General features: G+C 40.4%; 1 pseudogene; it reads left to right on the top strand.

The window, feature by feature from the left end:
* The first annotated feature begins 1,258 nt into the window (after positions 1-1,258).
* Positions 1,259-2,144, top strand: Rplp0-ps4 (ribosomal protein lateral stalk subunit P0, pseudogene 4; annotated as a pseudogene).
* The last annotated feature ends 12,445 nt before the right edge of the window (positions 2,145-14,589 follow it).

Genomic DNA, 14,589 nt, shown 5'->3' with positions numbered 1-14,589 from the left:
GGACCTGCCACCAAGCCTGACAACCTGAGCTTGATTCCTGGGCTACCTATGCTAGAAGAAAATAAACACTTCCCATAGGCTGGTCTTTGTCTTCCATTCAAGCTAGGTAGTTAAATTAAGTAGGTAGGTAGGTAGGTAGGTAGGAAGGTAGGTAGGTAGGTAGGTAGGTAGGTAGGTAGGTAGGTAGGAAGGGAGATAGGTAAGTAGGTAGGAAGATAGATAGATAGATAGATAGATAGATAGATAGATAGATAGATAGATAGATAGATAGATAGATAGATAGGTGATAGATAGAGAGATAGATAGATGGATGATTGATAGATAGATGTGTGTGTGTACACATGTATGCCTATGAGTCTGTATGCATGTGCATTCACATACACCAAAAAAGGTAATTTTTGAAAATGTTAAAACAGAAAACTGAGTCAGAAAGAAAATCATTCCTGTGGGACTCTATTGGTAGGTCAGTCCAGAGTCCTACTTCATAAGGAGTGCTATAAAGTTTGGAGGAGTTGTTTTATAATTTTAAAGTTAAATTATTATCTAGTTTTATCCAAAGTTAATAAATTGTAACTATAATTGTGTCTATATTATAGACCCAGGGCTATTAACACTATTCTAAAAAATAATACTGTAAGTGTATTTGACATAAAATATAAGTGGAATATAAGTAACATCTGAGAAGATCTAAGTAGTTTTGGGGCCGATTATGCCATTGCAAATATTATAGACCTCCAAAATCAACAGCTGACTAAAATGACAAAATTGGTTACAGGAGGTTATGTAACTACCTTTCTTTCTTCCTCTCTTTTGGAGGGAGAGGCCGTTTTCAATGCCAAAGCTCTTGCAACACTAAGAAAAATAAATGAAACGAAGGATTTTTTAATCAATTTAATCAGTTTAATTTGGGCTTTGCATCTCAAAAAGAAATCTTGCGGACTTATTCTACACGACTCACTGAGACTGGGCTCTCCAATTCTGCATATTAATTGGTTGTTGTTTTCTGTCCAGAAAGAATTCTCCTAGCAAAGACACCAACCCAAGCTGAAACGTTAGCTGAGCAAGGTGGACACGGATGAGCACAGCAACCTGGATGGGGAAAAGGGCGTAGTACCCCAACCCTACACGAAGAATTATAGGCAACTGAGTAAAGCTGAGAGTTGAAAAGGAAGTCTTAACAAGGGAAGAGCAACCATTTAGATGTCCGGTGCCAAATAAATGGTCATCCCTGACAACATATACACAAGAAACACTATATATGAACTCAACAGGCCGACTTCTGGATGATTACCCAAAATTCTTCATTGTGGGAGCAGACAATGTGGGCTCCAAGCAGATGCACATCTCTCCAAGGGAAGGCGTGGTGTGATGGGCAAGAGTACCATGATGCACAAGGCCATCCGGGGATACCTGGAGAACAACCCGGCTCTGGAGAAACTGCTGCCTCACTTCCGGGGAAACGTGAGCTTCGCGTTTACCACGGAGGATCTCACTGAGATTAGGGCCATGCTGCTGACCAGTAAGGTGCCTGCTGCTGCGCTAGCTGGCGCCATTGCCTCATGTGAGGTCACTGCGCATGCTCAGAACACTGGTCTGGCGCCTGAGAAGACCTCCTTCTTCCAAGCTTCAGGCATCACCACTAAAATCTCCAGAGTTACCATTGAAATTCTGAGTGATGTACAGCTGATAAAACCTGGAGACAAGGTAGGAGCGAGTGAACATGCTGAACACCCCCTTTCTCCCTTGGGCGGATCATCTGGTAGGTGTTCGACAATGGCAGCATTTATAACCCTGACATGCTGGACATCACAAACCAGATCCTGCACTCTCACTTCCTGGAGGGTGTCTGCAATATGACCAGGGTCTGTCTGCAGGTTGGCTACTCGACTGTTGCCACAGGGCCTCACTCTATCATCAGTGGGTACAAGCAGGTCCTGACTTTTGGCTGTGGAGACTGATTACACCTTCCCACTTGCTGAAAAGGTTGAGGCCTCCCTGGCGGATCCATCTGCATTTGCAGCTGCTGCCCCTGTGGCTGCTACCACCACTGCTGCTCCTGCTGCTGCTGCAGCCCAGTCAAGGCCGAAGCAAAGGAAGAGTCAGAGGAATCAGATGAGGATATGGGATTCGGTCTCTTTGACTAACTCCTTCAATGCAACCAAGTCAGCCTGCTTAATTTGAGAAAGATGGAAATAAAGGCTTACTTCTCTTTTTAAAAATTAATATATATATATATATATATATATATATATATATATATATCTGCATGCAGTAACAATTGAAAATAGTCAATTAGTTTGAAGGAAAGAAGGGCCTACAAAGTATTAGGCAAGACAAAAGGGAAGAAAGACTGTTGTAATTAAGGGAGGAAGGACAGAAGGAAGGAAGGAAGGAAGGAAGGAAGGAAGGAAGGAAGGAAGGAAGGAAAAAGAAAGAAAGAAAGAAAGAAAGAAAGAAAGAAAGAAAGAAAGAAAAAAGAAAAGAAAAGAAAGAGAGAAGGAAAGAAAGATCTTTTTTACCTTAACAACAAAACCTTAAAATGCTATTTGGCTGTAACCACCTATGATGTTGTGTAGCCCAGATTAAATGACCCTTGTAAGTCATGATCACGCTTGACCTCTCTGGACTTTCTGTCTTCTACCTCAGTGTGATCCCCTGTACTATTACCTGAGATTCTTCACCACCTTCACTCCTGCTTCTCTAGCTTCTGGTTCCCGTTTGTTTTATTATTTCTTTTCCTCCTCCTCCTCCTCCTCCTCCTCCTCCTCCTCCTCCTCCTCCTCCTCCTCCTCCTCCTCCTCCTCCTCTGTGTAAATAGAAAGTTTTCCCAAGGTTTCCACATTTGACCTCACCTAACCCACTTAACAGAGAGTAATTGTTCTGTCTTTCCCATGCCCCATTCAATCAATCTAAACTCTTCCGTATTCCTTACACCAATGCCATCTCTTCAGCTGCTGCCCCTACTCTCCAGTTCAGGCATTAATCACTCCTACCTGCAGTATTCAATGGCTTTCCAACAGTTCTCTCTCTCTACCATGTGGACCACAGCCCAGCCCTCTGGTGTAACAACAGACAGCTGTATCCACTAGTGATGGTTCTGAGTCTTTATGTGTGGAAGGAATTCCTTTACTTCTCAACAGGCTCTAATGAAGTCCTGGCTGTTTTTATCTACCTTCTCAATTTATAAACTTCTCGAGAATAAAACTCACATTTGACAGCTCTATATCACCATCATCTCGCCTGCTGTTTTCATAAATGTTTTCTGAATACTATTAGACAACTTTCAGTGCTTCGGTGAATTAGAAATAAAAACAAGTTTCACAAAGCATTTTTGTTTTGATATTTTTTATACGTGGTATTCTCAGAGGACCTTAGAATTTTCCAGGTAACACTTCTGTCATACTCAGAAGATAACTATGGATTCCTAAGCCCACAGTAAATTGTATTCAACAGGGCTGTGTGTCTGTCTAAGTATCATGAAGAACATCACTAAAGAAGACATAAAATTCCACATATTTTTATTCTGTAAAAGTAGCTGGTTAATTGATTAGGCTGAATTTATCTGATGATTTTTTTTAAATTGGTCCTAAAATTCAAGTTTAAAAAATAATAAGAAAAGATAGATTACTTCTTGTAGATGGTGTACAAAGAAATTAGTGAATGTATTTTAAAAAATTCAACACATGTGAATTAAGTTACAAATTGTTCTAGAAAAACTACTAAGAAACTTAAACATGCTGTCATTCGATAACATGGTCTTTCATTGTCTCTTTTGTGTTCAATATTATACAAATAATTAGGTGCACAGGTGTATGTACATATTGAGCATACACTTAAAAATACCTTAGACTTTTGAGAAATTATGATAATATTGCATTTATAACCACTGTGGAAATATGCTTAGAATGTCAGATGATCTGTCAATATCTATTCCATTAAAGAATTAAACTGGGGGCTGGGGATTTAGCTCAGTGGTAGAGCGCTTACCTAGGAAGCACAAGGCCCTGGGTTCGGTCCCCAGCTCCGAAAAAAAAAGAACCAAAAAAAAAAAAAGAATTAAACTGGAAGTTTGAGCAATGAAAGCACTCTTTGTTTAACGCTCTCCTGTCCTCTTTCAGAATTACTGTTCATGCAGTCTGTAATCTGAACTCAAGGTGAGGTAACTAACTCCCTGTCACCAACACAATCAAAGCAAAGAGTCACCTTCTAGTCTTGCCAGGACCACTGCTCTCCTAAAGGGTATCAGTCGGGACAGAGAGCAGAGTCTCATCTGTTGGAGTTTTCATATCAAGCCTCCTAAATCTCCGTGGAATCCTGAGACTTACTTGTCTAGGTATCTGCTAGATTCGGTAGTTGTTCGTTCAATTTTTCTTTAATTTACTTTCAATAAATTCTCACTTTGTTCTTTCAAAACTAGACTTCATACCCATTTTATACCAGCACCGTGTCTCATGCACAGGGTACAGACGATACAAGAGGAGTACAGAAAGTAGTGCCCTTCCTTGCTTTTACAAATTTTATAGGTTTTATTTGAAGAGGATAAAGATGATTGAGTGGCTCACTAGATAAAATGGTCTTTTATTGTCTTTATTAATTGTGTTAAATCTTGTACAACTAGCTACATGCACGGGTGTGTCCTTCCATTAAGGAAAAATATGTAGAATGATGCAGAAGGATGACAGAGAAGAGAGAAAGGACTCCTTTGCTATGTTGCATTTTCTCTCCTAGCTCCCTTTCTCTGTACTCATCTCCGAGCCAAAGCTTTGTTTCTCAAACACCCCAAGGCTCTTCCTATGACAGATCTGACTGTTTAGCCATCTTCGAGACCTGTCATGAGAATATCTGTCTTGTTCACAGGCATTGTTCAGATATGTTTAAATGTTTTTAATATTGATATATATGTTTTCATTATGAGTATATCTTCAGTGTGTGTAATAATCATAGAATGATAATACTAGAAGTTTGTTGTTGATCTTATAAATATGACAAATGAGATATTTGGGCCATTAAATGACCTGACAGTGGGCTGTTGGATCTAATTCAAATTCTAAAGCTATAATGGAATTGTACTAAAGATATGGAGAAATAAACATTTAGTTTAGATTCCTTTTGTGAGAATTTGTGACCAGAGCTAGCTAGGAAAGAAAAGGAGGAATTATTTTTAAAATTTCATGGTTTTCCCAAAGGATAGTAATAAAGTTGTCTAGTGAGAGGTAATTACCAGGCACTAAAGTAGCCCAGCGCTTATTTTCACTACCACATCTCTATGCCACAGTAAGATTCAACCACATCATCATGATATTTAAAGCATTAAACCAGTGTCCACTGTTGAAAACACGAGGCTGACTGGTTTTGCATATGAAGCAAATTCTGTATAAATATTAATTTGACAACTGTCAGCTCCACATACTTGGAGTTCATGTTACATAAACTGTCAGCCCACAGGCAAGTTGGAGAGGGGGTGGATACACTCCAGGGAACCCATCTCACCCACTTTGCCCCACAATGTTTTTGAAGGAGGAGCTGACAGAGTCAAGGGCAAAGTAATGAGAGCTGCAGGATTTATGGCTCTTCTGAGCTCAGGACGTATTACTAAAGAGCAGAGGCATTCTCAGCCTGAAGAGTCCACATTGATAACACAAATCCAGGCACCAGGATTGACTTTGCCATTAAGGACAAAACCGAGTAATAGGTTTCAATTTAGAGCACAGGTATTTTTCCCCCAACTCCGTAACTATGGGTAAGTCGTTCTTTCCAAGTACCAGGGTTTTCCCAAACTTTTTGAAACGTTTAAAGCAATAGTAAGAGCCCAGGGGGGAAGCAAGAAAGGCAAATAACAGAACAGCACTCAGCAAAAAATAACTGTGGCCAAATACCTATTCACAAAGCTACACATTCAGGGAGCCAAGCTATGCCTGCCTCTGCCGTGCCTGGCTGCTCTCCTCGACTTTGTGGCCGTTGAAGTCTTTCTGATGAAACACATGCCTTACATCTCCCTGGGTCCTTGATCTAAGCCCACTGCAGCTTCGCAGCCCCTGGCAAGAGGCTAGGTCAGGTCTTAACTAGAACCCCAGTCCCTCTGGCTAGTTACTGTTCTCTCAATGACTCATGCTGGGTCCCACCCACCAGAGGCTGTCAAAGCCACAGACACAAGTAGCTACTTCTAGCTCTAAAAGAAGCATAAACACGCACACACTGAATACTTTCTGCACAACCTTAGCCTGAATGCGGAAACCTTCGCAGCAGAAAGGCTTGAAACCTGTGTCTTCTACAGAGTCTTTCTGCCAAGGTCAACAATATCTTACCGGACTGGATCGTTTGTTTTCCCCGACCAAGTCCTGGTAAAGGTTTTCTATCTCAATACCATAAAACGTCAGAGGAGACACCCCACAATAGTTAACTTATCTGTGTGCACCCTCCATAACAAAGCTGTATTGAAATACTGTCTTTTATCTACCAAAGAATTGTGAGGCTGCGTTACTATTAATTATGGCAGGATGGTGATAAAAACATGGCACCCTCAGCAAATATAGCTTACTAGGGCTCATACTAGGTTGGGAAGCTCTATACTGCCCACCCCACTGCTACTTTCCTGTGAGAGTGGCTATTTGCAAAGCTGATTTACAATGTGAGCAAATCAGAAAAATGAGAAGATATACAGCTCCAGGGATGCTTTGAGAATCGCCACACAGGCACTGTTCTCAGTGCTGGGCACCATAAATTCTCAGTAGATAAAGTGTAGAGCTCAGGTAGCAGTGGGCCATTTTCTTTATTTCCCTTCCTTTCAGCCACAATTCTAAAATCAAAATAGGGCAGGGTGAGCAGGAGCCACCAAGGACAGGTCTGTGACTAGCTATACTGGAACACACATGACCTTGGACAAAGATCATCACAGTCCCAGCTACTTTCCGTGACTCGTTAAGTTTTTGAAATCAACAAATGTATAGTATTCTTTAACTGTCAAGTATTAATTGTCAAGAATATATACATTAGATATAGATATAGATTAGATTAGATACGTTAGATAACATTGCATCATCACTTGGGATGTAATAAAGTATATAAAAGTAATATCATAACTGAAATACAGTTCTTGTAAATTTTTTCATGTTAATGCTAGATATACAATGGGTGAGTTCAATATTAGTTTCTGATATTGTGAGTTCTCCAAATATGTGAGAATTCCAGTATAGCACGTAAGTAAAACCATTCACAATCTTTCTCATTTTCCTACAAATAGAAAACAAACAGCAACAAAAAAATCAGTTCTTTTTGCTATTATTAGTTTTGAGAAAGGATTTCACCTGTAGACAAGGCTAGCCTCAAAATCCTGTTCCTCCTGACTCAACCTCCTGAAAGCTGGCTTTACGAATTCCACTCCACACCAGGTTTAAGAATGGGATTTATAAGTATCACTTTGTGTATGTGTACTGAGAGGGTTTTCTATACCAGTTGTTTGACAGTTGTTGTGAGACACAAGACAATCTGAGCAATCAGAAGGCCTTGCTAGGTCAAGGCCTACCTGGGCTACACAGCAAATTCAAGGGCAGCCTGGCTTACAGATTAGGACAGTCTGAAAAGACAAAAGAAGAAAACAGTCACTTGAAAGTGGGTCTGGAACCAGTTAAAGTACTAAGACAGTGGAAATACACAGCATATGAAAGCCTTGAGCCAATTAACTCTCAGGTGAATGACCATGAAATGATCTTTAAAAAGATGTACAATTAAAATAATTCATGCACGTGTCTGTGTGTGCACGTGCATGGACACACGTATGTGCATGCATGCTTGTTTGTGTTTAAGATGTAGTGCAGTGGCTTAGAGGCTAAAAAGCTTGCCGGAGTTCAGATCTTCAGATGCCAGGAACCCACATTAAAAAGTCAGATGCAGTAGCAAGCACCCCACCTTCTATTCCAGTTCCTATTATGCGACAGGAGGCAGAAATGGGGGCATTTCCTGAAGGTTCACAGCCCAGCTGGCCTGGAGCACACAGGACGTAACAGAAGAGAGATCTTGCCTCACCATGGTGAGATGCTAGAACCAACTCCAGGTCATGAGAGTTGTTCTCTGACCTCCATGTGTGCATGCACCACACACCCACATACACATATCATGCACACACCTTCATACATACACATTTACACATATGCCATATACACACACCATATACATACACACATACATATTCATACATACACATTTATACACATACCATATACATGCATCATATAAATACACATATCATGCATACATATTCATACATACCACACAGAGAGACACATCATACACATATACCCAAAACAAACACGCATTCATACATACACATTTGTACACATACCACACATACATCATATATATGTATGTATATATATATACACACACACATTCAACATGAACCTACATATAATATACACATACCTTCATACATACACATTCATACATACACATTTACACATATACCACACATACATCATACACATACACATCATGCAAACACCTTCATACACACACATTTATGTGTATACCATATAATACATATAGACATAGATACATCGTGCACACACCTGCACATACATGCATAACACACACATCACACACATACACATAACTTCATACATACACATTATATACACACATAATACACACACATCCCTATGGTAACACTGACACCACCGATGCCAAAGATTACAGAACAGTAAGGGAAGAAGTACGACTAGGTGCCGTTATAAATCACTGGAGCATTTCGTTGAAGTCAGTGAATGTTACCACATGAAAAGTATATCTGCAAACAAACCACACAGGAGAGTCCCACACTGTAATCAACATGTACTGAATGTCTGAAGTAGCCAGGGGAAAGCCTAGGCATGGGAGGTGTGTTAGTTGAAACAAGACCAACCAACATCGTATCCTTCCCAACTGATAACAGCAGGGAGAATACACATTCAGAGTTAAGAGGGCTAAATAAGTGACTGCAGTAGGCAATGTGCTGCTTCGTGTTACCATGACGTAGGGTCTCTAGACAGAAAATGAAGGCTTTGTGATATAATACTAGGGACTGCAATCCCTAGAGGCTTCTAATTCAGGCGATAGAAATTATACTGGCAAGAGAAAGTAGACAGTGGGCTGGATGGGGAAGACTGAGCAGCGGACCTGGGGCTTTTCAATTTAGGCAGGACTTGAGAGTTAGTTTCAGCAACATGACTCAAAATCACAACAACATGGCCCATTGCCCTGCATCCTCAAGCCTAAGGTGGTACAAAGCCCAGAACTTAGCAAGTACAAGGCAAAGAAGAGAAATTCCCAGGCTGCTAAGTCTAACCCATACTCACGTCTTTTTAGCACAAGGTTCTGAAGTTACCATACTCACTTATAATTGCACCTATTCAAACAGAAACAGGTTTTACTCCTAATGGTTAGCTATGTGCCCTTTTTGACCTTCATAACATACAGAGGGAAATGAAATTTCAAAACTTGAACTTTTTAAGATACGAAAAGACTTTTTGTGTAAGTGGCTTGAGGTGGCATGTGAAAAGGATTTGGCACTTGTCGGGGAAAACACTACAAAATCTTGCAGCATGAAAGACTCAAATTTTGAGGGGGGAAAAATGGCTCAGCACTGACTGTTCCTCTAGAGGACTCAAATTCAATTTCCAGAACCCACATGACGACTTGCAACTGTCTGTAACTCCAATTTCAGGGGATCCGTGTCAACAAGCATGCATATGGTGCATGTATATGTATACGAAGGATGAGCTCAGAACAAGATTCCACTGGTCCTTAACAAAATGGCAGACAATGGGGAAAACCACAAGCTTCGATTACGCCAAGCTGAAGAAAATTGAGACCATAGAAGAACACATACCGATCAAAAAGACTATTGAATAGGAAAAGAGGAGTGAAATTTCCCGAAAGCCTAGGGGGATTTCTCCTCTTTGTCAACTCCCAGACCCCCTAGTAATGTGAAAGAAGGGCCACCCACAGGACAGGAGCAAGTCTCAAGGGGTCCTGTGAACCTGGGCACTCCACACCAATGCCCCAGCGGGTCCCTCTGAGGAACCACACACACACTAATTGGATGACCAAATTTCACTGGTTTATCTGAGATATAATAGGAAATTATTTATATGTTTCATGAAAATAAAACACAACTCCTGGCAAAAACAATAACCAACAACAACAAACCAATGAAACCGGTCAGACTATCAGGGTTATATGCACAAGAGAAAAGCCAGCAAATTCTGAAAGTGGTCACTTTCAAAAAGCAATATGGAGGAGAGAAGAAAAGGTGGAATGGTGTGAATATCGTGCCCACGAATAAAATTCTAAGACGTTTTTTAGAAGGAAGAAGCAATGTGTGGATTCTGGTGGTTTTATTGTACTGTCTATAGATGCACCCAAGTCAAACAGTAGGAATGGACACAGGATGGATGGTCCAAAAAGGATGCCAAATGTTTTCTGCACATGTTTAAATACATGGAGTAATGCTGAACGTAGGACTATCATGTTGATTGTCTAGTCACTGACAGGAGGTAAGCAAGAAGCCAGTGGGAACCACTGAGTATTGAGTATGGAGAGAGTATTGTGAGTTAACCCATAAATGAGCTCCCCTGCTACTGAGGTGAGCCTTAGTGCAAAGGAAAATCGCGCTTCTGAGCAGTAAGAGGAGGATGCTCAGAAGACAAAGAAATTTCAGAATAAACTGAAGAAACACAACCTTATGGCATGAGACAAGACTCAGCAAAAAACGAATGCAAATAAATGTTAAAAATCAAAAAGAAACTTCAAATCAACTGCATTCCTAGAATGTGTCTCCTAACACACACAGAAGCAGTTTCTAAGGGTGACATAATTTTACTCATATCTGAGTTAGCAGCAGTCAAAAGGTTTTAAGGAAGTACTTTGCAGAACATGCCCTACTTTAGTCACTAAGTGGCTTTTTGTTCTAAAGTTACTTAATCTTGGGGAGTCCCAGTATAGCCATCTATAAAACAGAGTTAACACTGCCTTCAAAGAGTCCAACTGTGAAGTGCTAATGCTCTCCTAATCTGCTTTCTGCTGTTCTAAGTGAACAACACTGAGAATCAAGGAGCATAGGAACAAACTCTGGGGACAGCCATTTTATTGTTATCATGGAAGAAGACATCCGGAGGCAAAGCCTAGCAAGCTTCCTAGGTCATTTCTCTTTCCTCATGATTGCAGCTAATCCTATTTCTCAAAGCCCCGCCTCTACATATGAATAATGTGTGCCTGCAGGATCAAGTTGGCAAGCTGACTGGAAGAACCCTTCAGAGGTTGTGTTTCCAGTTGGAACAAAATGTTCTTTCTTGCCTCTCATCCTAAAGCTAATCAAGGAAGGAATAAAGGGATAGAAGATCTCTATTTCTCTGTCTCTGTCTCTCTCTGTCTCTCTGTGTGTGTGTCTGTCTCTCTCTTTCTCTGTCTCTCCCCTCTGTCTCTCTTTATCTTTGTCAGTCTCTCTCTCTCTCTCTCTCTCTCTCTCTCTCTCTCTCTCTCTCTCTCTGTGTGTGTGTGTGTGTGTGTGTGTGTGTGTGTGTGTGTTTCTTTGTCTCTGTTTCTCTGTCTCTCTCTGCCAGGCTCTCTCTCCCTTCATCCCTCCATCCCTCCACCCCTCCTTCCATCCCTTCTTCCCTCACTCTCTGCTCAATGCTTTTAGCAGTAAGAAACAATGGATGAAAAAATGTACATTTTAGCCAAGTAGGGAGGGCTTTGAAGGTTGGGTAGAGAATGCCTGCCTCCAGTTGAATAACAAAGCACATGTTTAATAAAAATTGGATTAAGTAGGATGAAGACAGTGACAGTGTTTAGTAGCTGAAATGAATGCATGAATGAACCAAAGGTGATTAAGGGTTTCCCACTTCACAGAGTCTTCTTACTCCTGCATAAGTCATTTTAAATGCTATTTCCTTCTATGTTGGGGGCTTTCAACACTAGTTATGTAACAGAAACACATGGGTAACATTTAAGATCCCTATATGTGGGAAAGAGCATCGTCTTTTCTAAAAATCTCTTCATCTAGTTTTGTGTTGACACGATGTCACAGATGAGTAGTTCACAACAGTGTAACTGTAATGGACCATAGTTACAAAGACTGAGCATGGGGGTTGGGGATTTAGCTCAGTGGTAGAGCGCTTGCCTAGGAAGCGCAAGGCCCTGGGTTCGGTCCCCAGCTCCGGAAAAAAAAAAAAAAAACAAAGACTGAGCATGCTCAGAATAAGGGAAACATATCCTAAGATCCTACTCATTGACTCGCCCAGGGAAGAAGGCTGAAGGACAAAAGAACATCAAAAAAGTACACCTGAATTTTAAAACTATACATACTTACTAAAGAAGACTGCTTCTGCAGTTATCAGCCCTCTTCTTCATGAACATCAATGACACTAGGCATGGTAACACAAGCCTTTAATCCCAGCACTGAGAGGCAGAAACAGGAGAATCTCTGTGATTTCGAAGCCAGCCTGGTCTACAGAGTGAGTTTGGGAATAGCAATGCTAAACAGAGAAACCCTGTCTTGAAAAACCAAAAAAGAAAAAACATCAATGAAGACAGTCCTTGTGCACTAAACATGTATTCAACTACTACTTCTCAACACTGTAGCACTGAGAATTATCAAGGTAAGAATTTTAAGGAACAAATTCCAATGCAACTCAAGTTTCACCAGGGATAGAGGTTCAACCATTTTATGCTAGTGTATGATATACTATATCATACTTATTTGGTAACAAGCATTTATCTCCTGGTGTCCTTCATGTATGACTATTCTTATATTCTAGTTAGTTGGTTAATGAATGAGAATTAAATAATATAATCCTCTATAGATCTTGTCAGAAAGTCACTTCTGTTAGAAAACAATCTCAGTACCCGTATCCCTCCAGGATAGAGTTGGTTTCTCAGGAGTGCTGACACACCTGGGAGCACAGGTAAGGTCACCACTTCTGCTCCAAAAGACCCTCCTGGAGCCCTCAGAACACAGGAAATGAGGAACAATCTGGGGCAAGATCCTTCAGGTTTCCTTCTGTACCCAGAACTGACCCTATGCACAAGTACTCAAATCCCACCAGGAGAGAGCTGATCTCCCAGGAATGCTGACACACAGGCATCAAGACACAAGCCACTGTCTGAGACAGCAAGACCAGCTAACAAAAGAGATGCCCAAATATGGAGAGGCAAATGCAAGAACCAAAGCAACAAAACCAAGGCCACTTGGCATCATCAAAACCTAGTTCTACCGCCACAGCAAGTCCTGTATTCCCCAGCACACCCGAAAAGCAAGATTCTGATTTAAAAATCACATCTCTTAATGGTGTTAGAGGACTTTAAGAAGAACATAAATAACTCTCTTAAAGAAATACAGGACAGGGGTTGGGGATTTAGCTCAGTGGTAGAGCACTTGCCTAGGAAGCACAAGACCCTGGGTTCGGTCCCCAGCTCCGAAAAACAGGACCAAAAAAAAGAAAAAAGAAAAAAAAGAAATACAGGACACACAGGTAAACAAGTAGAAGCCCCTAAAGAGGAAACATAAAAATCCCTTAAAGAATTACAGGAAACCACAACCAAACAGGTGAAGGACATGGACAAAACCATCCAGGAATTAGAAATAGAAATAGAAACAATAAAGAAAGCACAAAGAGAGACATCCCTGGAGATAGAAAATCTAGAAAAGAGATCAGGAGTCTTAAACACAGGCATTACCAATAGAATCAAGAAATAGAAGGGAGAATCTCAGGGGCAGAATGTACCAGAGAAAACATTGATACAACAATCAAAGAAAATGCAAAATGCAAAACACTCCTAATCCAAACCATCCAAAATATCTGGAACACAATGAGAAGATCAAAACTAAAAATAATAAGTTTAGAAGAGAACAAAGATCCCCAACTTAAAGGCCCAGAAAATATCTTCAAAAAAAATATAGAAGAAAACTTCCCAGACCTAAAGAAAGAGGTGCTCATAAACATACAAGAACCCTACAGAATTCCAAATAGATTGGACCAGAAAAGAAATTCCTCCATCACATAATAGTCAAAACACCAAATGCACAAAACAAAGAAAAAATATTAAAAGCAGTAAGGGGGAAAGGTCAAATAACATATGAAAGCAAACCTATCAGAATTTTACCAAGCACTCATCAAAGACTATGAAAGCTAGAAGATCCTGGGTAGATGTCATATAGCCCCTAGGAGAACACAAATGCCAGCCCAGGCTACTATATCCAGCAAAACTCTCAATTACCATAAAGGAAAAAAACCAAGATATTTCATGATAAAACCAAATATACACAATATCTTCCTACAAATGCAGCCCTCCAAAGGATAACAGATGGAAAACACCAACACAAGGAAAGAAATTACACCATAGAAAGAGCAAGAAAGTAATCTTCTTTACTAACTCAAAAGAAGATAGCCAAAAAACATAATTCTACCTCTAACAACAAATAAATAGGAAACAACAATCATTGGTCCCTAATATCTCTTAACATCAATGGACTCAAATTCCCAATAAAAACAGAAACAGACTGGATGTGTAAACAGGACACAGGATTTTGCTGCATACAGGAAACACACCTAACTG

The sequence above is a fragment of the Rattus norvegicus genome, chromosome 1 (genome assembly GCF_021556685.1).
Source record: "Rattus norvegicus strain SHRSP/BbbUtx chromosome 1, alternate assembly SHRSP_T2T, whole genome shotgun sequence".
Lineage (NCBI taxonomy): Eukaryota > Metazoa > Chordata > Mammalia > Rodentia > Muridae > Rattus > Rattus norvegicus.
Note: the sequence above shows the minus strand (reverse complement) of the source record. Positions and strands in the feature narration are given on the sequence as shown.